Genomic DNA, 27828 nt, shown 5'->3' with positions numbered 1-27828 from the left:
ACTCAGAGATCTCCTTTGTTTTAATGCCATTGATCAGTCATGTTTTTCCAGCGTGTACTATTCATATTATGTCTAAGCTCACATCGGTCAGTGAAATTTGTACAGGCATATAGAGTCTGACAATGCTTCACTGACTTCAGAAGGACTTGATTACAGATATTTGATTTGTCTACCTCTGTTTAAATCCATTGTCTGAAACCCAGATTGTGAAATCAGGGGAAAGGAACATGATATTGCTTCTGATTTAGTTAAGCCAAAATGTTCAACATGAGCCACTTAAACATGTCTAGGTGCTGAAATATATGTTTGGATTTACATAATTTCAAGACCAGGAAATTAATAAGTGTGTTGTTTGGGGAGCAAAGCATTGGAATGTGAGATTAAAGACTGCCCTTAAGCAATAAAGGCGTTTTAAACAGTTTTAATTTTAAATACTTTGCAGCTTTTACTTTCTAGTGAATGTGAGGCAGAGGTTTGGACCCTGCTTCCTTTTTCTTTCTTCATGTCATAAATATTCTCTCCTAGAGCATGGAAAATATGTCAATTACACTTAAAGCAGTGTTTATTGCACAGCAGATGTGTGCATACAGCAACTGTAGCTGAAAGCCCAAGTATTTAATTAGCAGTTGCCTGCAGCTGGATTCTTTCTTTCTAAGCAAGTGGGGAGGTGGGGAAATATAAAAGGATGTCAAGAGATGTTCTGCTGACAGTGAGCAAGTTCATGTGTAATTACTTACTAAAAATTTTGCTGTGCCTCCATATTTGAAGCCATCATGTGGTATTGCTGCCTTTTCATTGTGCTGAATTTCATGTCCTCACTGACCAGACACATGTGCTGCCTCATTCAAATAACATTTGATTGCGTTGCATAGCCTTAAGAAAGGAGGATAATAGATACGAAGATCTTTTTAATAGTCTTGTGCTAATCTGTTAGTTTCATTGTGGCTGTTCCCTCTACAGTTGATGAGAGTTTGCCACAGATTGGAAGGCTGAGGATTTATGGTACAGTCAGATCTCAGAGTCTGGAAATACCTTCTTCATGGGTAAAACTCTCTGGATTTTTTTGCTTCATATATTATGTACATAGTCTCTCAAGTTGTAGCATAGGCTGCATAAGTCGATTCTATGGTAGCAGTAAATTTTTTGCATGTTTTACTTCTCATTGACTCATTAATAATAAAATAAACAGATGAGGATAAAAGTTGAATCTATGCTGTAAAATTTTCAAAGAGTTGGGTTTGGGGTGAAAGGTGGCCTCTGTCTTAAACAGCATTTATTGTTGTTCAGAGTGAATTATTGTGGGAGAAAAATGCAAGATGAAAGCTTTATCTTGACTAAAGTCTTGTCTGGGTAATCTACTACAAGCACAAACTGCACATTGTAGTTTCTGATGTATTTATCTCCTTGGAGTTCTAATTTTTTTATTTTTTTTTTTCTTTTTTCCTTGGCTGATATATTTGCGAGTTTTAGTCTCAAAGTATTTCACAATTTAGTAACCATTACATGCATTCCAATGGGAGCTGATTTCAGCAATAGAAGAAGATATTTTAAGCTGGAAGATGGTAAGTACATGCCAAGACATGCAGCCACACACTGTGAAGTTTATGGAAAGTATAAGTGATGCTCCTGTCCCACCCCACTGTTCTCGAGATGTTAGGATCCCATGTGTTACAGTATGCATTTCCATTGCATGTGTGTGTTTGTTAGGTAATTTAATTTCGTAGCAACCTGTAACCAAAAGGTGGCAGCAATCTACCATACTATGACTATGAATAAATATATCACTCGGTAGTGGTATTACTTAAGGTGCTTAGTTTCTTTTCTAAACCAGAATCCTTATGTACAATCTGTTGCCTTTGTTGCTATAGGATGGAATTGTGTATTACTATTTTAATAGCTCTCCTAACTTTCTTACTGCTTGGGCTATATCTCTCAGATATTGCAAAGCAGAATACAAACTGTCTTCTCTTTTAATAAAGCTGACTAATAAAAGTGAAAATATTTTAAAGAAATATTTTATTATTCAAGTACGGAAAATTTTGTAAAATGTGGCTGGGTAATTATGGTGCTTGATCACTTCCTTCTTTAAATGCCTTTTCTTTGCCAGGGCCCAAGATCACACTTCTGACCACCTGATTATTTTCTTAAAGGGGCATGACAGGATGCCAGTTTGTTTATGGAATTCTGTATTTAGTGTCTTAAGTAAGCCACATACAAAGCAAGATTAAAAACAAGTTCCTAAACTCAGAGCTGCAGTTGTCCTGAGAATTGTCCAATAACAGCATTGAAATGATGGCAGCAAGATGTACCAAACCTTCTGTGTTGGTATGTATAGAACTTCTCTGAAGAAAACCTGTTTTTCCAGAAAGTAGCTGGTTAGTTGGTTTGCTTCTACTGTATTTCTTCAGTGGTGTGAGGTCTGTAATGGCTTTTGATACCCCCCAAACTTTGCTATGCACCTTACTGTTTTGCAGAAATGACCTACCTAACCTTTATTCTCTATTAAGTGAAAGATCATGCAACGTAGTTCTGTTCCCAGGAAGAAAGGGAATTACTCTGCATCAATCCAAGAGTCGTGCAAGGTAATTCAGTAAACACAGAGCTGTTGACATACAGTGTCTGGCTTGTTTATGCTTAAAACCTGAAATTTTAAGCTGGCATTGCAGAAACTATCTTACATGGCCAGATGTGGAAGAGCACAGTGGACGGGGTGTGCTCCACACCTAGCCCAGGAACTATAAAACATGGGAGCAGATTAATGACAGGTAAGTCTGATGCAAAGGTGGTCCCTTGACTTAGACTTGAATCCCATTATTGCTACAGCAAAGACTTGCAAGGAGAAGGTGGCAAGATGGCAGTTTCTTACACAGGCTCTCTTCTCTGTTTGTCCAGATCCAGTTCTTTCTCTGATGGTGAGTAAACATGAGTGGTTTTTTTTTTGGCAAATGTTTCAGCTATGTAAGAATTTGTTGAGCCAAATTCAGTGTTGCTATTCAACTCAGTAGTCATCCAAACTGGGTGCAAAATACTGCCAAAGCAGAAGTATAGAATTTCTGTACTTGTTCTGCTTGGATGTGAAAGGCAACAGATGATTAACTGAATGAAACGAGAATTAATAATGGGATAGTGCTAAATGAGTCACAGTTGAAAATTTAATTTAGATGCTTTGGGGCATTTTTCTACTGATTTAAAGGTAACTTTTTTTCCTTTGCCACATATGTTTGTGCAAAGTAAGCTGTTTTCTAATGACTTAGGTGATTTTGAGTTCTTATTTGTGTTATCAAGGTGCTCATTAGAAGTTACAGAAATCAGATTGTCTTTTGGTTGGAATCCATAATGCAAATTGTTTTTTTTTATTTCTACAAATGGTCTAATCAGTATTCTTGTCAAAGCATAAGGTGCATTTACACTCTGTGTGGTTCCCCTCCCTGCCGCCAACAGTAGTGGCATCACAAAATAATCTTTAGGTTTTGTAACACTAGTTTTATAACTCTGGTAGCTATTTATTGTTTATCCATGAGCTACCTCCTAAATGTAAGTACACAAGTAAATGCTGAGTAACTAAGTGATTACTTGCATGTGTATCACAAAGCCTAAGATCAACTCATGTAAATGTAATTTGAGTCATAATATGTGTGTTTCCATGATCCTTAACCATGTGTGTTGTATGATGTACTGTGGACTTTATGGTGAGATCTATGTTGCTGGAGTTTGCACAGCTAAAAGGAGCACAGTATTCGTGTTCGCTTTTTTCTTTTAACAAACAAATCCACGGGTTGATGTGTGGTGTACACATGACAGTAATCTGGCAAGTGATGGTTAAGTATGTCACTAGATACTGCCTATTTAGGAAAGATTCAGGCTTTCAAGGAGCTTAGGAAACTATCTTGAAGCTACAAGTCAGTTATTGGTGTATCTTTTTTGTGCATTGTCACCATTTGTTTTCAATTATGGATGACTTTTTCCAAAGCTGATTTCATTCCAAGCAGTGCCTAAGCATGAGGTCAGTGAGGAGAAATGATTCCTTGGGCAGGTTTTATCTTTCCAGTTGTTAATTTATCACTTATTTGTGAATAAAAGATAATCTGGGCTCTGCATTCCTTTTTGTTTCATTGTTAAAGCCCTGCCATGGCAAAGAGTAGGGATGGGCAAGCTATTTTGCAGTTCTATGTAGAACAAAATTGCTAAGTGATAATCCCATTTTTATTCCAGATGGATGAGGTGATCCATTTTGCATCCACTATAATTACAGTTTATGAAGCAGCCAACTCAATACACAAGCTGCCATCTGCACTTCATCAGTTTCTTTTATAATAAGGGATAAACTTTTAGCCGTCAGTTGTACAGATGATGTGTCTTTTGAGTGATTGTATATTTTTGAAAGCAAAATTCCAAAAGTCAATATGTCCTTCTGTTCTTGTGTACACTTTCTTCCTCTTTTCCCCTTGGAAGATCTGTTGGCTTCAGTTTTATTTGTGGGGTTTTTCTGGTGATTGGTAGGTTTGGTGTTTGGTTTTTTTGGTGTGGTTTTTTTTTTTTTTTTTTTTTTTTTTTTTTTGCTATCTTACCACAAAAGAAGCTGTGCTGGTTTTTTGCAGAGAAAAGGGGCACCCACAGGAAAGGAATAAATGGTTCACACATAAAAAGCATAAAATACAGCCCAACATTGCCAGTGTGTTTCCAAGCTGACCTTCATTAAATTTCCAGTGCTAACGCAACATCCCTATCAGAAGGTTTTTCAGGACAAATGGGGAGATTGATGGGACTTCTGTCCAAATGATGACTGAACAAAAATGTGAAGATTTGGTCTTGAGATCAGCATTGCAAAGTAAAAGTGAGGGTGAGGATAGAGTCAAGGAATACGCTTCTTACAACCTCGTTTATATCCATAACTACTTGAAATATTAATTCTACTGATTAGCAGTGGATATAAAAATGTGTTTTCAAGCAAACAAAATTATTTTGCTGTTGTTCCATTCCAGCACAAATTTTATACTATAAAAATCAGAAGAGCTCCCAGCTGCTTCTTAAAATTGCTGCCAAAACCAAGCCAAACTTACAAGTGTTGAAATGCGACAGAAGTGTGATATAGTGGCTTTTTGGTTGAGAAACTTCTCCCCTGATGCACAGTTCAGAAGTCCATACCAAAAATAAATCAAGACCCAACACTTTGATATGTTCAGTCTACATCTGATAATTTGTGTCTTTATTGATTTACATACACAGCTTTTCTCCCCTAATTTTCTAAAATGTTTTGATGAAGGAAAGCACAGCTAGTCTAAGTCTTCGACAAAGAGGGCAGTTTTTGTTTACTGTTTCAGATCAGTTTTATCAAGGAGTGACTAGAGAAACTTATACCTCTGTCTATGAATAACAACGTGTGTCTTCTGTGTTACAGGAGATCAACTATCTTAACTTTTCAGGTTAACCTAATTCTACCTGAAGAAAATAAATCTGTAATCACCTGAATGCTTTGTGGCAAATTGCTGGAATGGTGGTCTCTAAAGATGGACCTCTTTTACTAGTACATCTGGATCTGGAAGAGTGAATTTGCCCAAAATCTTACACTGATGTAAGATGTGAATTCCTTGTAGTTATTTTTCTGCAGTGATACCAGCTGTTTTCTTCAACTAGAGGTATGTGAGAGAAGACATCAAGCCAGACTGAAAGGTGACTGGGTTAAATAGGCCTTTGTATTTACGTTGGTAGGTGAATTTAACTTGTGTTGCTATGTTGTATTGGTAAAACTTCTGTGCAGACAAACTCTTGTTTTCTCAGTATAAAGGCAGCTGATTGATAGTTCAAACATGTTAAACCATACAAGATTTGATGTCTGGGACTCCAGATGCTGTAAATTTTTCAAAAGAGAAAGGACACTTTTAGAGTTAAGGAGTGGGGGAACAGAAAAGGGCTAGAGCCTGAAGTCTCTCTGTCATCACTGAGTGGGGAGAAGTGCCCACAGAACATATTAAAATGGCAAGCTATTTTCCTATTACTGCCTCAATCCACCTCTCATTTGCCCTACTAGTCAGGGGACTCTTGGTTACCTTTGCTTGAACTTTTGGGTTCTGGCACGATTGGTCTTTTTGCTACATTCCTGCTCTGTTTAATACTGTTAGATAAATGACCCCAAATGATTCCAGTCTTCTGGACCTGTTCACTATTATTAGCAAGATTCCATGAGAAATACAGGGGCTGGATGCATTAAGTAGGTCTTTCAGTAAACACAAGTTATCGGAAAGTCCTGTTTTAGCAGCAGAGAGTACAACATGTCTAGGACTGATGCTTGAGTTAGCTGTACTAGGATTTCTAAATTAACAAAGTATTCACTGTGTTAATACTGCTTTATCAGGCAGCTGCCTTTGAGATGATTATGTGAAAGGAAAAATTTTGTAAGTTTTCTTGAGTGCAGGCTTTTTTTCCAGCCCTGAGATCGTGATAGATTAACTAGTCTTAGTTTGAAGTGTGTGCGTGTGAATGAAAGACAGCAGGCTCTAGCGCGTGAGTAAGGGTCCATTTAGTAATGATCAGCAGACTGCTGCTTGTTATAACATAGCAATAAAACATGAGGCATTGGAAATTGCATCTGCCTGTAGTACAGAACCAAACTAGGAAGTCAAATAAAGTTTGAAACCAGGTTACAAAAGAGCTAGTACAGAAACAACACTTAATCATACTGTTTGTTCTGTGATAAATGTCTGTCTCTCTGTCTGAATGATACCTGTCTTCTTGGTTACACTGAAAACATATATGCAAGAGAGCACACAACTTTTCCTTGTGTCTAGGTTCTTAAAAGGTGATACAATGTTAGCACCCAGGCTGCAGATCAGAATGCCCAAGTTTCATTCTCTGTCTTTATGTCAATTAGTTTGAATACCAAATGTGAATTAGTTTGAATACCAAAATCAGCCTAGCTGCTCGGCTGTGCTGGCTACAGCCTTATGATTCTTGTTCTGACAGGTCAGTGGTTCTAAGAACCACTTCTGAGGTCTCAGCTGTTACCAGAGCTTTGGTTTCTTTACTGGTGTGGGATCCTAAGTTCTGCCAGATAAATTTCCCCCTCTTCCAATACTCACTGGTTCGCAAAACACAGCTTCAGTCTTTGCTGAAACTAGGAGGTTGATGCTTAGCTGAACCTGATTAGTAGCATGTTCTTCTGCTTACCTTGTCTGCATGCCATATGCCATAGTTGTAACCATGGCATATCTACCCGATCAGTGGATTGGCATAGAGTGTCTATTAGACTGCATGTCCTTAATAGAAATTCCTTACAGAATATCACCAAACAATTAACTTGCCCTCCCATTTACATCCCTATACCCTGTCCTTCAAATCTGGTTTCTTGTCCAGTGCATGCGTTTAAAAGACTGAGGATTCAACAAAAATTATTGTCCCCTTTCAGCTGCTTCTCTCCCTCGTTTAGCCTAAAGAAATTTCTGCAGTAAGGGTAAGTGGGCTTTGAGCATGTAGTCATGATAATCAGGCTTACATACAATTCAATATGGTTAATTCCTATTTTGGGCATCTGACCTTATGACAAAAATCAAGCTCCGTAACTGGTCATTTTACTGTAGACAAAATATAAAGACCTATATACAGGACATTACATGAAACAGATAAAATATGAGACTGGCTGTCATTGGATGACACTTCAATGTCTTTGAGGTCAAGAGATAAACTGAGGAGAATGTTTTTAAATAGATAGGTTTCATCATTCTCCAATGAAATGACATTATGCATTGTTTAAATTGAATATTAGATGTGCTTTATACTACTGCGGTTTCCAAAACAGCCATAAATCCTTAACACTGCTAACAAATAAAGCTGCCTATGGGTCTCTTCAGCTTTATTTTTCAATATTAGATAATTGATGGAATAGAGAATAAGTTATTTTTTTATATTCTGTATTTATTTATATATAATACTAAACATATATGTATTACATATCCAGAATGCATACACTGTGGTTCTTGGTGTCTCTTCAGCATTTTGGTTGATAACAATATACTATGTATGTCATAATATGGATACGTTTTTAGAAAAGCAACAAGAAATTAAAAAATTATAGTTAAAAGTGCACACTGCAGGAGGGTCAGCTGTGCTACGAAGGAAGACCAGATATATTTGGAATTTGCATGGAGGAGAGGCTTTCTCATGGGCACCTGAGGCCTGATCTGAAATGAGGCTTTTGTATAGTCCAGCATCTGTTGAACACAAGAATCTTCAGAGGACTGTGTGAGCGTGGAAGGCAAGAAACCGCGCATATGGAAGAGGAGGTGGAAGTGACATTCATCAGCATTATCTCTCTGGTAGACAAGATTAAGCAACTGAAAGCAATCTTAATGATCAATAGATAAGCTTGCCTTCAGACCAGTGCTACAGGTGAAAATGTGTAATTGGCAGTCTCATGGTCTTTAGTCCCACATCAGTTCATATAAGAGATAAGGACTGCTGTTATAAATCCCCTTTAAGTCAAGCTCTGAACATTAAATCTGTCGTTCCTATTTTATCTGAATAAACTTAATCCCTCTTCTGAGATTTGTTTTTGTTTCACGATGTTACAATTTTTAACTATAAGCTCTAGTAGTGAGAGGTGAGCCTCCAGCCCTACAGTTAAATGTGCTCCAGTTAAACTTTGTAATCAGAACTAAAAGAAGGATGTTACCAGGTTTGTTCCTAAAACAATGTATGGTTTGGGGTTTGTTTTTGTTACTGTTGTGGGGTTGGTTGGTTTTGTTGTTTGGGATTTTTTTTTAAAATGTATTTCCAGTTACAAGTGATACATCATTGGAGAACTGAGTGTTTAGGATTCTTTGGTTATGTTCTAGCCTTTGGGAGCAGAGTGTGGTGTAGTTTCCAATAAGAATTGCATGCAGCCATAGGCAAGCTCTTCAGGTGTGAATGTTTGTTGTGTCTTGGGGGTGCTTTGACTTTGTGCTGTCATATTGTAGGTGTAGGTTATTCTAAGGAGAATTACAAGCCCTTGTTCAAGTAACGGTGATGGAGAAATGCGAAAACACTACCTGCAGCCTAAGGATAAGGTAAAAGAATGGGATCATGGCAACTTTTGGCACTTCCCCTCAGCAACGGCTTTTTTTCTGGAAAGTGTGTGTCAACAGGAGAAAGGGGTCTCATGAAATTTTCTCTCTCTCTTACAGAGGATGCCAGATGTTTGGCACTTGGCAAATGTGGAGTCATTGAGGTTCTATAGTGGGGGGCAGGAGTCTGTCCCGGCAAATATTATTGTAGGCTCGGATGTTTCAAAAAATGAGGAAAGGGTGCAGTGCCAAGGTGAATCAAAATGCACTGGAGGCATGGAATGCCCAAGACAAGTCTAATTTTAATTGGCTTCTTTCATTCACCTCCCTCTTCTTAAGTACTTAACTTGCTTTAACTGTTGCTTATATTCTGTTTCTTTTTTCTATCTTTTCGGGAACTGTATTCAGTTTTCACAAGCATGATTTAGTGTTTTCCACTGTCATAAAAGAGAGGCTGGTTTATGAATTGGACCACCCAAGTGTGGGCTCTAATGTCAAATGGGATGGTGTGGGAGGTCTGGGCTTGCTGCTTTTATTTATTTATTTATAGCTTTGGAGGTGAGTATAGCTCCCAGAAGATTGCCGAAGCTCTGTGGAATGGGCAGTTTATTTCAATTTACCTCCAGCTAATGGATGCAAGCCCAAGAGCTTCAGTTGCTTGTGATCCAGCTGTGACTCCAGTTGTTTTTCTTTCAGTCTAGGAATTTTTTTTAAAGCAGCTCTATGACAATGGTACCTCTGTTTCTTTCTAACAGGACATGCCAATAATTCCCTTCTTCGGATCACAAAAGAGGCTTTTCAAGAAAAATAGGTATTCAAGTAGAAGTCAGTGTGGATCTCCTGGTAGGTACGCAGATGCCCCCAGGGCAGTGGCATTGTAGTTTTCTGAATACTGATGTCCTTTGGAACGCATGTCTCTCCCTGTGCTTCTGTCCAGGATCTGTGACCTTTATTTTGATCCTATCACTCTTGACAACAAGATGGAAACTGGAGAATCTCTCATCTGCTGTTATTTGTTTCATCCTCACACTCCTTATGAATTTTTGTTTTGTTTTGTTTTTTTCTAAACTTCAGGTGCTCCAAAAAACACAGAGGGCAACACAGGGAATGAGATATTGCGTATACTAGTGACTTACCCTCTAATCATTGTGCAAAGGTTGTTGTAATGTTAATCACAGGACATCCCTCCTGTTTCAGAAGAGGAAGCATTTGCCCCAAGCAGTCAATCCAGTTAGTTACTAAACTATACCCCAAAATTGTGCTATAAGGCTCAAAAAACTAACATGTCTGGTAGCAATCAAATTCCACAAAGACTCATGCAAGATGAGACCCTCAACCAAATCATTACATCGTGGTTCATAGGTACCATCTCCCAGGCTAACCAGCAGTTTGTACACTAGTTCTCTACTGGAAGGAAAGGGTCTTATTCTCCTGTTTGTGCTGCTACAGTATCTACAGAAAAGGAAAATATTTGTAAAAAATACTACAATGGACAATGGCTCCAACTGTGGCTGCAGCAGTCATCTATCTGGGGAGCAATCACCTACCTAAATATAGGCATTTGGTATACTTTCTAAACTATAGGAAATTTGCACAGAGCTGGCAGAGATGATGCAGATCCTATGGGAGACATTACTCCTTCTGTACCAACAACTGCAAACCAGGTGGGTCGTGTTACAGTGTCTAGGATTTCATGACACACATGAGTTTTGTCACCTAAAATACTTTCCTGATAACACTTATGGTTAAAAGGAGAAAAGGTAGTTGAAATGGACAGAGCTCGCAGTCTGATGAGTGAGGTGCTTCCCTCATTGAGTAACTTGAGGACAGTACTGAAAGCATTGCCTCTAGGCTGTCAGGTCTTGGTTATCAGGACACAGAATGATGTATTTTACCTATCACTTCCCAAGTGAGGAACGGCCACTCACCCTTTCTTTCATAGACTCATAGAATGGTTTATGTTGGAAAGGACCTTAAAGATCATCTAGTTCCAACCCCCCTGCCATGGGCAGGGACACCTTCCGCTAGACCAGGTTGCTCAAAGCCCCGTCCAATCTGGCCTTGAACACTTCCAGGGATGGGACAGCCACAGCTTCTCTGGGCAACCTGTTCCAGTGTCTCACCGCCCTCATAATGAAGAATTTCTTCCTAATATCTAATCTAAGTTTACTCTCTGTCAGCGTAAAGCCATTCCCCCTTGTCCTTTCACTACAAGCCCTTGTAAAAAGTCCTTCTCCACATTTCTTGTAGGCCTCCTTTAGGTACTGGAAGGCTACTTTAAGGTCTCCCCTGAGCCTTCTCTTCTTCAGGCTGAACAAGCCCAACTATCTCAGCCTCTCTCCACAGGAGAGGTGCTCCAGGCATCTGAGCATCTTCGTGTCTCTCCTCTGAGCTTGCTCCAGCAGGTCCATGTCCTTCCTGTGCTGGGGCCCCAGCACAGAGCTGAACACAGGACTGCAGGTGGGGTCTCACGAGAGCAGAGCAGAGGGGCAGGATCACCTCCTTCGACCTGCTGGTCACACTCCTTTTGCTGCAGCCCAGGTTATGGTTGGCTTTCTGGGCTGCAAAAGCGCAGTGTGAGCTCATGCTGAGCTTCTCATCAACCAACACCCCAAATCCCTCTTCTCAGGGCTGCTCTCAGTCCAGTCTTTGCCCAGCCTGAATTTGTGCTTGGAATCGTCTCTGACCTAGATGTAGGACCTTGCACTTGGCCTTGTTGAACCTCATGAGGTTCACAGAAGTGCACCTCTCAGGCCTGTTAAGGTCTCATGCGTGTGGATGGCATCCATTCCCTCCAGCACATCAACCACACTACAGAGCTTGGTGTCATTGGCAAACTTGCTGAGGCTGCACTCAATTCTTTCTTTTCTCTCTGCTCCTTGTAGATTACTCTCTTTCCAAATACGATGGATTTAACACATGATGTTTGAGAAGCCCATCAAGGTCATGCCGGAGAGGTGGTGTCTAAGTTGAGAACAAGACTCTCCTTCCTCCTGTAATAGGTCCTTCTCTGTTCATTCACCAGTTATCCTTCCAAAAGAAACCAGTAATTGGAGAGGAGCAGGGGGAGGAAATAATACGTACTTGGACCTCAGCTCTACAAGAGTCAGTAAGACTTCTTCTGTTGTGTGAGACAATTGAATATTTCCCCCTCCAATATAGCAACAACAACAAAATAAAAATTCAGCTGAGAATGGTTTATTCCTGTTACAACCATTATCTAAAGATGCTCTCTCAGATGTGACTAGGAATCTGGTCTTTTCTAATCTTACTAATCCATCTGCTAATCAGACTTCAGGATTTGTAAGCAGTAGAGTTCAGACTTAGTTTGGCTATTCTTTTTCAAAGTGTCTCATTAATAAAATAGTATAAGGACAATCTGATGGTCCTTGTGACACTAAATGATGCCACCAAATATGACGCCTCAGCACTGCTGATGTCTAAAATGGAGTTGCTTTTGTGACCATAATGGCATCCAGGATGTTATTTGGTACCAACTGAAAAGCTTGTTTGCTGCTGATGCTCTTGAATACTTCTGTGAAAATACTTTGGTCGTTTGTTTAACTCAGCTGAAGTATACTTACTCAGCAAGTTCTGGTATGCAGCCACTGATACTGTGTCTCCTGTCATTGGACACTGTACAGATATTTCAAGAACTTAATGTTCTTGGTGACTTGTGAAACTCACTCCCTCAGACTTGGATGGTATTCTTGGTGTCCTTCTGTGAAGAACTGATATCAGATGTATAGGCTGATACATTGAGCACCTCTATGGAATTAAGCAGTCTGCACTGATAGATCATATAATAAATCTAGAATATTGCTCCTCCCATTTGCATTTAGCTGTGTAAGGTTTCCCTCATGCTAAGGGAGCTATGACTTGCAGTGGGATCCTTGCTGAATTCTTACTGAAGGAGGAATAAGTTACCTTGTAGTAAATTGTGACCATTTGAGATGTTTCTGCTGTGGATCCTAGAACCTACCTCTGCTCTTGTTCTTCCAGGTACTGTGAAGTTAAATAAAATGACTTCCAGAAGAGTAATGTTGCACCTTTGATGCCTCTCTTGTGGGAGGAGGAGATGACACAGCTGGGACATATGTTTACCGCATGATAGACCAAAGTTTTCAACAGATTCTGGGCTTGCCCCAAGAGAGGGACAAATATTAGAGGTAAGATCTGTGCTGACTGGTCAGTACTGTTACTGGTAAGCTAAGTGACCTTTCTTTACTCTGCAAAGAGTTTGAACATCGTGTGTATTTTGATTTCAGAGTATTAGAGTTCAGAGGTAATAGTATCTTTTGTGGGGTCAGTAGGATTTATTGACATTGTTGCAACTGGCTTGCAAACCTACTGTTATCCTACTTCTCAGATGTTGCTGGGATCACTGTCTTAGCATTAAGCATAGGCACCAGCTGAGTTAGAAACTAGTAACACCTGAATACACAGAAGGCAGGAAAATGATGAAATTCAAGAAAATGTCGAGGGCCCAATTCTTCTTAGTCTAGGATGTAAGCCAATTTCAATGGGGGTCTTGTTTGGTGAGTGAGGTGCTTGCAGGATCAAGTCTTAAGCTGTCCAAAAGCATGTCCAAAGCTTTGAAGAAGCACTGTTTTAAGCTGTTCGGTTCCAGAGTAGCAACGTGGTGTGTGATTGTACTCCAGCCACTGAGGCAAGTGTCTATTACGAGTAAAAAACTGCCAGCAGCACTTCGGGTGAGTACCGAGGCCTACAGCATGTGAGTTAGAACAAACATCCCCTTTTTCCAAGCAAAACATGTCAATCAATTGAAACTTTTTTTAAATAAACTATCTTTTTTCTTCAAATAATTTTTTACGCAGGAGCTCAAAGCAGCAATACTGGCTGGAGGCATTATGGCTGAACTGTGCACAAGCCATACCATAAAGCAACGCATTCGTTGCAGCTCAGGGAACAATGGTGGTGATAAGTAGAAAGCTCTGCTAAGACTTTGGAAACCCTGTGGCTGGCTGGCAGTCCTGCCATGGCACTAGTATCACCTGGTAGATGCTTTGGGCTGCGTGGTGCTGTGTGTGCTGTATAAGGAGGTGCGTGCTAGCTACAGCTCAGCCATGACAGCACACTTCTGCTTTCAACCATCAGAGTTTGACTCAGATCAACATGGCTTGTTTCAACACCCTCTGTCTCCAGGGTCTCAAATGCAGAAAACCCTTCAGGGTTATTTGTTAAAGTCCTGAGAGCTCTAGCTTAATTCTGGTCTGATCTCTTAGGAATTGCAGAGTAACTGGAAATTTTGGAGAAGAGCTGCTTTTCTCATGACAAACTGGCGTTCAGAACGATTAGTTTTATCAGTGCTGTTAACTATGTTTCCATGCATCTGAAAAGGCATCAGACAGATTTGTTTTGTGTATTGGTGAATTAGACTCATCCTGTCAAGCTCAGGAATCACAAGTACTCAGGTCTTATCAGGATCAAGCCCTTGCTTTCTGAATTGGGAGGAAAACGGAGCTTCACCTTAGCCCAGTGGGGGTGAAAGTTGTTACTATCATGGGGGTTTTTTGAGTGGTCTCTCCACTGGCTCAAGCTTTGGATCAGACCCTCTTGGAGCCTGCATGAGATGCACCTGCTGTGTATGGAGGTGCCAATAAGACTTTGGAGAGAAGTGAACTTCACCTTAGGTGAAATTACATGTTATGTGTATTTTCTGGCAATAAAACCTGCAGTCAATCAGTCTTTTCCTCACCCTGTGGTTACAACGGGTGGGTGTTTGGCAGCAGGCTGAATTTTACACGCCCCTGAAGTTCAGCCCTGACCCTGTAAATTAATGGGAGCTACAGAGCTTTGGGATCAAGTTGTTGTTGTCTAGCTGGACACATTGATTCGTTTTTCTTGGACTCTTGTAAACTGCAATGCCTGATGTGTAGATGACTTGTTTGCTTAAAAAAATAGATGTTTTGAATTACCTATTATCTTGTACAAAGTGAAACAATTTGCCCAACCCCATGGTTGCCTTAGAGACTTGTTGCAAACAACAGATACGAGCATGAGCTTAACATAAGGAATATCCAGAGGGCAAGTATTTGAGTGTTGAAGACAGAAAAATGCAACAACATCATTGCAACATCTGTCAAGGAGCAGGAGACTATTAGCAATATTTCAATTTCATTGAATGCTGGTTACAGGCCTCTGGAACCTTAGGCCAGCACCTGGCATTCGTATTTCTTCCTGAAAGCCATTAAGTGTTTCAGTCGACTTTTAATCCACATCTTCCACTCTGAGCCCACAGACTGCTTTGTTTGAAGGCAGGAAAAATCTGCTTGTTTCAGACAACATGGGGAAAAGTTCATCCTTAGTGTTTGAGAAATACAAACCCAAACCCTGGAGTTCTGTCTCGGATTCTATTTGAGATCGCAGGCTATGTAGCTTTTGACTGATGTAAAGGCTTCTGCATTTGTCATAGTTTTAGAATTAGTATGTAAAAATTAAAGGTCGTAGTTAAACTTTCATTTATAAAACAGTTAAAGGTGGTTAACTAGTATACTCTGGAAGTTTATAAAAACATAATTTGTCATATAGCCAATTATCAAAACATCTATGAATCATTTGATGATACACTTTGCAAACAGAATATTAATGGATACAGCAATAATGTGTGGTCAACTTAGGATCCCAGTCCTTTAATAAATTTTGCCCAGTTGAAGCTTTCATGTTTATGTATTTCCCTACTCATAAATTTCAATTGCTTCTAGAGAGTTCTCAACAGAAGCTGGGATCTGCTGGCATGAATCTGTTGAAGAGGAGCCTTAGGTGTTTCATTCCTTTCTTGTGTGTACCTCTATATGCACAAGTGGAAAATAACAGTTAGCCAGCAAAGTCTGTTTTCTCAAATTCTGAAATAAGAAATAAATAATGACCTTCAGTTTGTACGGGAGAGGATTACCTAAAGGCAACAGGAATCATTATTGACTAGAATTTAACTCTTGGATTTCAATATTATTTTTTTAAAAAGGTACCAGAAAGGTGGTGGTATTATTTTAAGAGGTGTAGCATGGATACTGCCTAACTTTTTTGCTTATTTATCTATCACAGAATCATAGAATGGTTTAGGTTGGAAGGGACCTTGAAGATCATACAGCTCCAACCCTCCTGCCATGGGAAGGGACACCTTCCAGTAGACCAGGTTGCTCAAAGCCCCATACAACCTGGCCTTCTCTGGCTAATCTGTTCCAGTGTCTGACCACCCTCAAAGTAAATAATTTCTTCCTAATATCTAATCTAAATCTCCCGTCTTTGAGTTTAAAGCCATTTCCCCTTGTCCTATCACTACAAGCCCTTGTAAAAAGACCCTCTCCAGATTTCTTGTTGGCCCCCTTTATGTACTGGAAGGCTGCTTTAAGGTCTCCCCTGAGCCTTCTCTTCTCCAGACTGAACAAGCCCAACTCTCTCAGCCTGTCTTCATAGGGGAGGTGCTCCAGCCACTGATCATCTTTGTGGTCCTCCTCTGGACTCACTCCAACAAGTTCACATCCTTTTTATGTTGGAGGCCCCAGAGCTTAATGTAGTGCTCAACGTGGGACCTCATAAAACTGGAATAGAGGGGGAGAATCACCTTTCTTGATCTGCTGGTCACACTCCTTTTGATGCAGCCCAGGATGCTGCTGGCTTTCTGGGCTGCGAGCACACACTGCTGGGTCATGTATAGAAAAGATCTTCTTTCTACTGGTTTCCATGTTTAAAACAGTTGTAGCAGCAATTATTCTCCAACCAATGAGGTTCTTGAAGTTTTCAATCAAATTTAATTCTGCAGGCTTTCAAAAGGAGGAGAAACCTTCTTCAGCAGAGCTGGCGGGTATTTTTGAAGCCCACCTAAACCCCTGTTGAGTCTAGCAAAGCAAAGGCTGCAGGGAGACCATCAGTAAGTAGAGGAGTAATTTCATGTTGTCTGCCCTGTTTTTCTGTCTTTCATTCCATTGTAAGTGCAGGGTATGTTTCATAAATGTCATGACAAAAAGTTTCTGGGCTTCACTGAGGGAGGAAATCACTAGTTTGACTTGTATCTCAAGGCAGCTAATTGATACCTGTGGAATAGTTTCACAGATACTGATGGATTTTCTGGTTTAAGAGTTTAAAGACTTTCCAGAAGTAATTCACATGGTGAATAATTGGTGCCAAACAGCAGAAGCACAAATAGGACTTTCCTTCTAAGCAATTCTATTTTTCTGTGGATTTTTTGTGTGTGTTAGGGGGAGTGATCTGGTTATTGTTATATGACATGCTAAACCTTCAAAATGAAATAAAGTTTTGTTGTGTTGTCAAGGCATCCAGTCAGTAGCTAGGAAATGACAGCAAACCAAATCAAGTTCTAAAGAGAGATAGGAAGTTTTTGTAACTGCAGAGGCCTATAAATGCTTGAGGATCTGTCCAAAGCACAAGTTTGCTTTTTATTGCATCAGTGTTTCTGCAAAATTCTAAAATCCTATTGGTAACGCAAACTATTTGTTTTCAAACTATTATTTGTCTCTCCTCTGAAAATAATGGCTTTGCTTTTGCAGGTAAGAACAGAAGAATGAGAGACCAGACTTTGCCTACCTCTGATTTGCTTGATTTCGAAAGAGATTTTACAGAGGATGGATGTCCTTTTAGTATAATCACCTTCAGGCCTTGCCATTGCTGCAGTAGAGGGAAAACACTTTAAAATGCTTTTTAAGGCACACAGGGTCTAAGATGAGTAGAAATTTGTGGAGTTACTTCACTGCGAGGGGAATGTCAGCAAAAGTTTTGCTGTGTGTGAAATACTGGCCAGTTTGCCAGCAGACTGTGTGGTTATGTAGCTCTTGTATAAGGTTTTAAACGCACCTTTGTTCAGAATTGTTCAGTGGGATTCTGACCATTGTTTAACTGCTCCACAATAATATTTCTCGTCATTGTTATCTCACTAAACCATCTTTGAGGCAAATTGCCCAGAGACATCACACCTAAACATCATGTAATGTTTCATGTGCAGGACTTTTGCATCTATATCCTGTTCTTTTACTAAAGCAATAGCACCTTACTATTTCTTCCTAATATCATGCCAGTGCACCCTCAATTAGTATGTCAGCTTGCAGTATGTTAGGCGTGAGATCACATACTGCAATGGCAAAGGGAATGGCAGGTAAGATGCAATATGCTGCAGCAGTGGGGTAGGATGGGCTTCCTTTGAGAATAGCTCTGTAGCATAAGACTATACCCATCATGCGACTTGCTGGCAAAAGAAGTGGGGTCCCGTTTCATGTGGCTCAATGTGTGGAGCTTCTTTTCTTGCATGATGAGAGCCTGCATGGTGCCTGATGAGTGGGTAAGGTTCAAAACAGTGGATCACTGGTTTTATGAATACCATAATATTCAACCTTTCCCTGATAATGAGTTAGAATTCAGTGAATTATTGTGCAGAAGCAGAACTCTCATTTTGAGAGTCAAAGTAATTTAGCCAAATGCATAACTGCTGCACTGGAAAAAAAGAGACAGATGTCTGGTCTGTTTCCTGCTGCTTCCCAGATGCAATGTTTTCCTACAGGATATTCCTTTTGAAATTCTCTGTGTGCACACCTTCATTTTTTTGCATAAGCAGTGAACATGCTACCTAATCACTTAAATAGAAAAACAACTTTATGATAAATCATGTGAGGCAATTTTGTATGCACGTGTGCATTGTTTTTTGAGTAAGAAAATAAGGCCACCTGGTAAGCAGGCTTTTAAAAACATATTAAATTTAAGCATCTCCATGTGTGGTCATAGATAATATCATTTAAATGCTACAGAGGTTTCTATGTATATGTTTAAATAAGAAACAAAGTGACATTAAGTCAGGAAAACTTCATAAATCCTGACATGGTGCTAATCTGTATATCACCCTGTATGTTTTGTGATTGTGCACTTGAAGCTATAAGCAAGAGTATGCTATGTCAAGAAACTTAAAGGTAGCACTGCACTATTATGAATCCTTAAATTTGTCCAGCCAACAATGATAATTTTTTTTTTTTTTGTTAATTTGAATCATTCACTGAATTACAGACTGTTCATAGGAAAAAACCCCAACCCATCATAAATCTCCAACTCATCCGCACCCTGAAGGGCAGCTGACAACCCATGTCTAGCACAGAGAATCTGAAAAAAAGGGGTGGGGAGAGCATATGTAATGCAGCATGGCAAATGGCTGAGACACAAGGTATCAAATAGGGAACATGACTTCTGTGCTCAAAACTGGAATCGAGGTTGGAAAACTGATTAGACTGGAGCAGAGATGGCTCTGTGTATGATGCATGCCTTGATGAATTATAGGATGTCACCCCCCAGGAAGCCCACTAATGGCTGGATTTTCAGAAAGACTGCCTCTGCTTTCCTTGATGAGACTTAAGGCCACCACTGTCTCCAGTGCTTTGCTGGATCTATGCTGTCTATGAATGTGTCTGCCTTTTCTGCATCCCTATGAATGCAGGAAGTCTGAATGAATTTCAATGTGCACTCATATACAGTACAAATTCATAAATGGGAGATCAGCTGAGAAAAGAGAGGAAGAAGTATGAATGGATCAAATAGTTAAATACTGCATTAACAAAAAACCCCAAATGTTGATTCAACCACAGGGAAGAAGAGAGCAATGAACTATGGATTTTACACGGTTGCTTAGTTTGCTGTTCACAGAAAATTGCACGGTTACCCGAGCAAATGCCACATCAGATGAATTATCTGTGATCTACATGACATCTCCTTCAGTGAAGCACACGTGCAAGTCCCAGTCACATGGGCTAGTTTTCGCTCAGATGTGTTTATTGTTGGACTAGCTACAGGAAGCACAGGGCTCATGCTTACTGCCATGAGAATTTAAAGCTGTGCAACTCTCCCTTCCCCTCCTTCCAAACTTGTTTTATGGGTAAGGAGAATTATTCAGTCACTATATCCTATCTTCTTTCTCCTCTTCCTTTCTATTTCTCTGTCCCTGTTTCTCTAGTATCCATTCTTCCAGAATCTTGGTTTGGGTAACAGATTATAAAATCTTTATAGAGTGCTCAGATGCATCTATTCATGCACAGTGACCTTTTCACTCATCCTTATCATCCCCTGATCTCCCAAGTCACTCTAGCTTCTTGGTGCCTTGCTCCATAATGAGTTTTATTGCCCGTGAGGCATGGGGGTGGTATTATTCCTGCTTTTACAAGGATAATAGTCCCCACCCTCAAATTTATTTAAGTCTATTTCTGCCTCCAGACATTGTATAAGGTATATCTTGCCTATAAATGTTTCCTTCCAGGTTTTTTTTTTTTTTTTAAGACTTTTCAAAAAACTCTGATTCATTGGGAGAGACTTACATTCCTCCAGGGTTGTGCTGGAGCTGTTAGGATCTCAGCTTGTTCATGAGTGAACCGTTACAGTGTACTTGCTATTGCTGGCTTCTTCCCACCCCTGCTTGGAGGAGTGGTGGTGGCAAGTTTTCTCCCCCAGCCTTAAGCCTCTGCAGGTACAAATCTAAGTCTTTCCATAGGTGCCCATTCCTTTCCCATGTCAGTAACTCCAGTTCTTCCAGGACTCCAGGCAAAAGAGTACTGAAACCCCAGCACCCTGAGATCTGTGCATGCAAAGGGGTGTCTTTCTGTCTCACAGTCAGCTCACACCCAGACCTCAAACTCCAGGTACGAGTACATCTCTGGTGGATGAACCATTAGCTCTTTGGAATTTCTCATTCAGTTGTAGGTAAATGTCTGCAGCACAAGGGATACTATGAAAAGGGTAGTGCAGGACTGTTGGTGCAGCCAACAAAGTGCAGCCAGCAAAGTGCAGCCAACAAAGCTGCATCCTCTGCAAAGAGGGTGGTAAGGCTTTGAATTTAGGCTTTGATCTGTACCTGCAACAATCAAAGCCTGAGTGGAAAATAATGATCTGCACTGGGGAGGATGTACAGAAGAAAAATATGTGGGAACATGATGTTACAGTGCTTCACTTTTCCTAATGTACCTCAGTAAATGTTACCCTAACTGACTTATGGTCTTGGGGTCACGAGAGTGAAAGTGGGATTCGATCCTGTGGTCTTTGAGTCACCACCCAGCAACTTTCACCTGTCCCTTTTGTTTCCCATTGTAACAAAGGATTGTGTTAAGTGAGTGTGATCTGAAACTGAGGAAGCAGAAGTTGTTCCTGACTTTCTTGCATCTTAAAGCACACTGCAGTGGCTGTCCTGAAAGCAACTACCAGCTGTCTAAGCTGTATTTAAAGCAATGAAGTAGAGCTAATATATTCCATCTCTCTATAATTCAGGATATCAACCAGAAAAGTAGGTAAAATGTGTACAGAACTAAGATATTTACTTTCCCATACTCTCTTGGTGTTTAAGGCAAAAATGCTAATAGTACTGTGGATGTGGGCTGTGATAGGGTTTTGGTTTTTTTTCTTTTTCTTTTCTCCCCCAACTTCCCCCAGAAGTGATTTGACAGTAATTTTGTGCTAGGTCTCTTAACTGGATTTTGCTCATAAAATTGTGTCTCAGATTTATTCCTCCAGACGTGAACTGCCAGCTCTGACGCATGTGAGCTGGAACTACCTGACTCACTTCAAACCTGGATGGTCCTAAATCAATAGAGACATCTTACATCAGCAGTAGTTGTTAAGTGCTGCTAAGGGGCCACTTAAACTGCCAACTCATAAGTCAAGTTATTTTTGGTACAGCTCCCTGAATGGTATAGTTCCTAATTAAGTGAATTCGAGCAAATCCTTTATATTTTTCAGCTGAGAGAGTGGTGATGATGCACAAATTAGACATAGCAAATCCAGGTTAGCAGTGGGCAGATGGTACAATGTGAATGCAGAATGAGTAATGGATAGAAGCCAGTATCACAGTGATAGATGAGGTTGTGCACTTCCGGGTAGGGGGGGGGAAAAAAAAAAAGAGGAAATTTCTGCTCTTTCTGAATCAGTCTAAATATCACCATAAGATTCTAAATCAAAGCATGAGGCAGGAGCAGTGATAATTCCAAAAGGTGTAAAGCAGAGTGTCTTTGCGGCTTGCTAGGATTAGACTGTACCAGCAATAGAAACGACAAACTGCACTGAGAATTTACATCCCTGTGCAGCAGTGCCTGGAAAAACTTCAGTCACCAGTGAGCACAGTAGCACGACCACTGAATAAGCAAGAGTGAAAAAATTGAGGCTACACAAGATCAAAGACACAATCACAAAGAAACAGAACATAAGTCAACCCTGACAGTCCAGACCAAGATACAAAGACCCCAATAAACCCTGATTTTGATAAATCACTTAAATTCTTTGGTTTCTATCTATCTCCTGGGCCACATAAGAGCAAAGCGGAATGCTGGCCTCTCACAGGTAGACTTTGGGAGCTATTTTAATCTGACCTTGTTTACAGAAGCTGCTTAGTCACTATAACCACGCTGCTGAAAATGAACCTGTGCAATACCTCCCACTCCCTCTTCCCTTCTCTTCCCCCAGTGGTTTGAATAGACATGGCATGATTCACAGGCAGAGGTACCCCTGGATGCTAACCTTGTGTCTGGTCCTTTTCTCATGCTGTGGACTCCACAGATTGAAAACTACAGGTTCTGGAGGAAGCTCGATGCCCCTCCTGTCTTTTCACCACAGAAAAATACCGTGGCTATGGAAGCTGACCAGACAGATCCTTAGGAATGGTGTTCCTGGAGAGCAAGACTGTAGGATTAACAAAGTTAATTTTTCACACATAGCCTGAAAAACTCTTGAGATCCCAACAGCCCTTTGGAAAACAACAAATGGACCACAATGCTCTGCCTCTGCCTGACCTCATCCCTCCTGATCCCAGAGGCTTGGTTCAGCAACCTTGTGCCTGGTAGCTGGCCTGTCATTTGGGCTCTGCTGGTGGTCTGGGCTGGTGTTTTGAAAAGCAGTAATTTCTTGAAATTAGCTTTGTCTCACCTCTTGCCAATGTCTTGCCTCTCCCTGACCCCGCCTTACTCAATTTCTCAACAGAAAGTTATTCAGATCAACAGCAGTAGTTTAATTGCCTGTAGACCCAGTGAAGGAGACTTGTTAAATGGTGGCTTGAGAGTCTGTCTTATGGTTATCTTTCTTCCAAGCTTAGGAAATGCACAACCGTGGTGTCAGAATTGACAAAAGTTGTCAAACATCAGTCAGTTTTCAACTGAAACTGGGTATCTCAATCCACTGTGGAGGTTACATTGCAGAGTGATAGTAATAATTATGGTGACATTTACAAAGCAACAGGCAATTACAATTTGACACTGAAAAACCCTTGTCTGGCATGAGGTATTTAAGCACAATGGGCATTGTAAACGTGCCTAAGCTATGTAGGTGAATGAGAGCTGCTGTCTATTAGCAGCCTCCGAATGCTTCAGATGATTCTGAAAATGGGGCTTAGCTTTCCATGTCACTTTTATGCTCTGAAAGTGTTATGTGTTTCTTACAAGAGCATTTGGAGAAGGCACTAAGTCACGCCTGAACATTGTACAAACTACCTGAAGATACAAAAGCTCAAAAAGTTCTCTGACATTTCAAGTCAGATATTCTGAGAAAAGAAAAATACCAGATGTGGTAATCTATCATGAGTTACAAGTTGTAAAACAAATATGTCATGAAGATAAAAATTGATAACTTGCTTATTTTCATAATTAAAAAGTGCAAGCACATTACTGGCGGATGTCTAAAAATGTTATGGGTAGATTATATCTAAGATGAATGTATATGTACTATATCAATATACTGTTTAGCTTTGCAAATGACTTGTGGAAGTCTGGGTTGTTCTCCCAGTCAACTTCAACAAAGGTAGTATTAGAAAAATCACTTTTCTTAACAGAAAGGAAAAATCTTGATGTTGATTGGGCATGGAACTCAGTGTAGATAAGAGAGGGGAAGGGAAAAAATGCTCTTCTGTTGGAGAGGAGGTAAAAGTTAGAAAGTGAATGGTAAGATCTGAGCTTTATTTGAGCTAGTCAAATGGATTCCAAGGAAACAATTTGAAGTGCAGGTACCTTACGTGTATGAGCTGTCTAAGCCTTCTAGGTGTCCACCCTGCCTGAGGGCATAAAGAGCAGAATTGTCCAACTAACCCTGAATTCATTTTTACAAGCTGTTGCTGCAAGGCAAAGTCACTTGCTGAGTCTCTAGAGTGTTGTGCTGTTCCAATAACATTGTTATGAGATTGTACTGTTATAGTAATTTACTGTGAAAGATGAGCTCAAACGAAGTCATGAATAAAACATCATTGAAACTGAGACTGCTGCTGGAGACAGTGATAGGAAGTTGCTGTAATACCTCCAGAAAAATCCTCCCTGCAAAGTCTACATGAGTTGGGATATTTGTCAAGGGTAAGCAAAAAAAAGGTTTAGATGCACAGAAGGAGTGGCAAGCAATGAGAAGCAATGTATTCAGCCAGTGCCACATGTGTATGATTTCTTCAGGACACTGACAAAGGAAGTGGTAGAGTCTAAGATAATGAGAAGAGAAAAGATGTTTAAAAATGTGAGAAAACTGTAGCCAAAGACCAGGTAAATGTAAAGAGGAACAGAAGTATATGAAGGCAAGATAAATGATAAAATTATAGACTTAAATGAAGCAAGGGACCAGGAAAGTCAGTGGATAAATAGACATTGCCACCTACATACCAAAGACAACTGTGGCAAATACTGGTGCAATATTATGCAGCTTTCCTGAGAAGAATCTGCAAAAGACCTCAGCAGTGAAAGTTAAGAAGGTGAAGTTAGTATCAGCCTGGAAGATCATGAATTGCCCAGGTTTCTTCTGTAAGAATCCCTGTACAAGCCTCAAAGAAGCAATCAAATGAAAGGGAGAAGAAAGCTAGTCATACACTTGCAGGTTTTGTTTAGAATTTTCCACCACAATCCAGTAAGGAATGTTTTAGTGTGATGTGCCGAGAAAAATAACACAAAGGTCTGATGCTATTCTTAATTATCAACTTGAACAATTGATCCATTTCAGATGTTAGCATCAAACTTGAATGCATCCTCCCACCTCCAGTAAATAGCATTGTTACTGACTTCATTACGAGGAAACTTGTAGATATTCACAGAGTCATTACATGCTTTGATAACAATATATTAGAATAATTCTGTGTAGATCATATAGCTCTTTGATGTGACAGTTCAATCAGGAACAAGGAAACACAAGAAAATAATCAAAAAAAGAGGAAGTTGCTGTTCATTTTTGGCGGGCAGAAGAGGGAAGAACCCTACAAATAAATGCAATGAGAAATCAGGATCTGACTCTAGAAGACAAAGACAGAAAAATTGACTTGGTTTACATATCTTGGCAGTCATATCCTCATGAAAACATCAGAAGCTGGCTAAGACAGGGTTGCATTTGGCAGTTTATGTTTGGTTTTGGGAAATTTGCAGTTGAAAGTGAATCACTGAATCTTCAGTGTTCCGTTTTAATAAATGTATTTGAAAGTTGTAGGTCTTCTAAAAATGCAGAAGATCTAAAAACTTTGAATTGCTAAAATAAATTTCTGAGAAATACAGGGATTCATTAACTGTCAACACCACCTTAGGTTTGAAGAAGCTATGAAGAGAAGAGATTGGAAAACTTTGGACCCTGTGTTGAGAAAAAGTGTCTCCTTGAACACTTAAGCAATTAATTAATTGCCAAATTATGCAAAAGAGATCAAGGAACCTAGAATCCCTCTAGGGGTACTATTCAGAAAGGGGAGGAAAAGTACTGCTAGTCTCCAGGAGACTAGAAGAAAAGCTCAGTATATGGATAAACATGGTGGATGCCTCTTTATGGATAGTGATATCTAATAGACTGGATTTTAGAGTCAGTGAATATATAGTTATCTAAATTTACAGTTGTTCTTGTCATATATTTTTTTTAAATACACACAGAACTCTTATGAGAACTAAATTCTGTTCCATGCATCTCTGATATCCTAGGAACTGAAGATTAAATGTGTAAGTAGAAGCTTTCTCTCCGTGGTTTAAAGAAAACACCAGTTTAATGTATAGCACAGCTCATCTGTGAATACTCAGTGCCTTGTCTGAGTGACGAGGATAAAACTTTGCTAGGAAATTCGGTGTGTTCTGAAGGGAAAATTTTTGAATAACCTCAGTTTGCAGGTTAATTTTTCTGTCACTGAGGCCTCAGTTCTCTATTTATGACTGATAAGTACAGGCCAATGAGGCTTCTTTTACATCTGTGTCAGTACTAGTTTGGGGTATAAAGAATCATGGATTATAGACATGGCTGGTTTTGCCAGTGTATGGAAAGAGGCAGAGGTTCATTCAAGTATAGGCTTGTTTCTGGCTGAAAGTAATAAGCTCTTTTTTAGGTTCCCTGTGTTGGTGTCCAAGACAGCACATATGGTGCCTTCCTTCATATGGTGCTTTCCTCTATAGTAAATCAATCTTAATACCAGTGCCAGTGCTCTGGGGTTATATTTGTTATTCACATTGTCTGCCTCTATGTCTATTTTTATAGAAATAGAGCCACTTGAACTCAACTAGTTGCTGTAATGCTGAAACAATATATATTAATTCATGACTGGACTTGTGGTGGCATATCCAAGTTAACATTTCTGGAGAAACTTAGTAAAGCATAAATGACTGCTTTTTTTTTTTTTTTTTCCAGTGGCAATGGACAGGACATGATCCTTTGCCAAGGTGTGGCCTCTTTTAAGAAATAAACGTTTGTAAAAGCTGCAGATAAACTGGCAAACGGGAAACCATAACTGTATTACAGAATATGATAGAGAGAAAACTCCCAAACAGTGATAGGTGTTTGGGAAACTGAGCCAGCTGTGAAGGCTGGAATCAATGTTACTTGGCAAATCTGTTGCCAAACTTAGACCTAAAAGGAAAATGAGTGTTGAATTAATATCTTGCACTTCATATAAGCGTCTGAAGATGCCTAGAAAAAAACCCCAATAAGGCCATGCAGAACTAAGACGAAAGGGCTTTTGGATAGTACTATGCTGGCTTTAAGTGCCTGGAGAACTGACTTCAGGCTGGTGGACCCAACACATCACAAAAAGTATTACTCCTCTCCTGCTTGTGGGTGCACTTTTCTGCTTTCTTTTTGTCAGGTTCTTCTCTCCCTGCAGCTCAACTTCCAGAAATAAGCCCAGAGGTTTCAGCAAGGACTTCATGGGAACTTGTCCCATCTGTTGCATATTCCTCTGTGCAGTTCCTTGTGTTAATGGTCCTGGTTGAACTGCCATCTCCTTTCACCTTTCAGCTATACTGCTTACTGTTAGCTCAAAAAAGCCAGCATTGCCCACTATTTCCAAAGAACAGCTCTTTAGTTTCAAAGGGTGCATTATATCTTCTCATACAACTCTGTTTCTCCAACACCAGCTATCTGAAAGAATGGAGAAAAACTTCAAACTTCAGCAGGACAACATCCAGTCCCAGCTGCAATATTCTCATCTTCTCCTGGCTTCTACAGACAAGTTTAAAATTTTCCAGGATTTAATGAAGTACATGGCAGGAGTCTTAGGCATTCTCCAGAAGGTTGTCCAAGAAAAACAAGAAAACTTTTGGAAATATTACACTTGTCAACACAAGCGGTGTTACCATGCCCGTCTGGCATACACCTGTATAGACCTTGGCTATGTCCAAAATAAGCAGACAGAAGACATCAAGCTCCTGCAAAAGCTTTTTTTTAACGTGTTTTTTTGCTCCTGTGCCTGACTGCAGTGCTTGAGGAAATCAAGTAGAAGGTCCACCCTGAATGCATTCTGAGGTGAAAAGATATCCTGGAAGTATTCTATATGAAAGTGTTTATCCTGCATTTTTTAAAATGGTAGTGATGGATTATG

At 39.9% G+C, this 27828-nt stretch overlaps 1 long non-coding RNA gene across 7 annotated transcripts; it reads left to right on the top strand.

The window, feature by feature from the left end:
- Window positions 1-27781, top strand: LOC115605633. Of its 7 annotated transcripts, none has more exons than XR_003990671.1 (10): window positions 1-1043; window positions 1471-1562; window positions 2108-2912; window positions 5399-5636; window positions 8952-9041; window positions 9794-9885; window positions 11924-12147; window positions 13041-13207; window positions 16822-16929; window positions 17567-24268. It is a non-coding gene; the product is annotated as an uncharacterized LOC115605633 (long non-coding RNA). The 7 variants fall into 7 exon arrangements; XR_003990672.1 differs by having other exon boundaries at window positions 1471-2325; window positions 2475-2912; XR_003990670.1 differs by having other exon boundaries at window positions 1471-2912; window positions 9794-9881.
- Window positions 27782-27828: the final 47 nt, after the last annotated feature.

This window comes from Strigops habroptila, chromosome 3 (genome assembly GCF_004027225.2).
Source record: "Strigops habroptila isolate Jane chromosome 3, bStrHab1.2.pri, whole genome shotgun sequence".
Classification (NCBI taxonomy): Eukaryota; Metazoa; Chordata; class Aves; order Psittaciformes; family Psittacidae; genus Strigops; species Strigops habroptila.
This window is presented reverse-complemented; position numbering and strand designations above follow the sequence as displayed.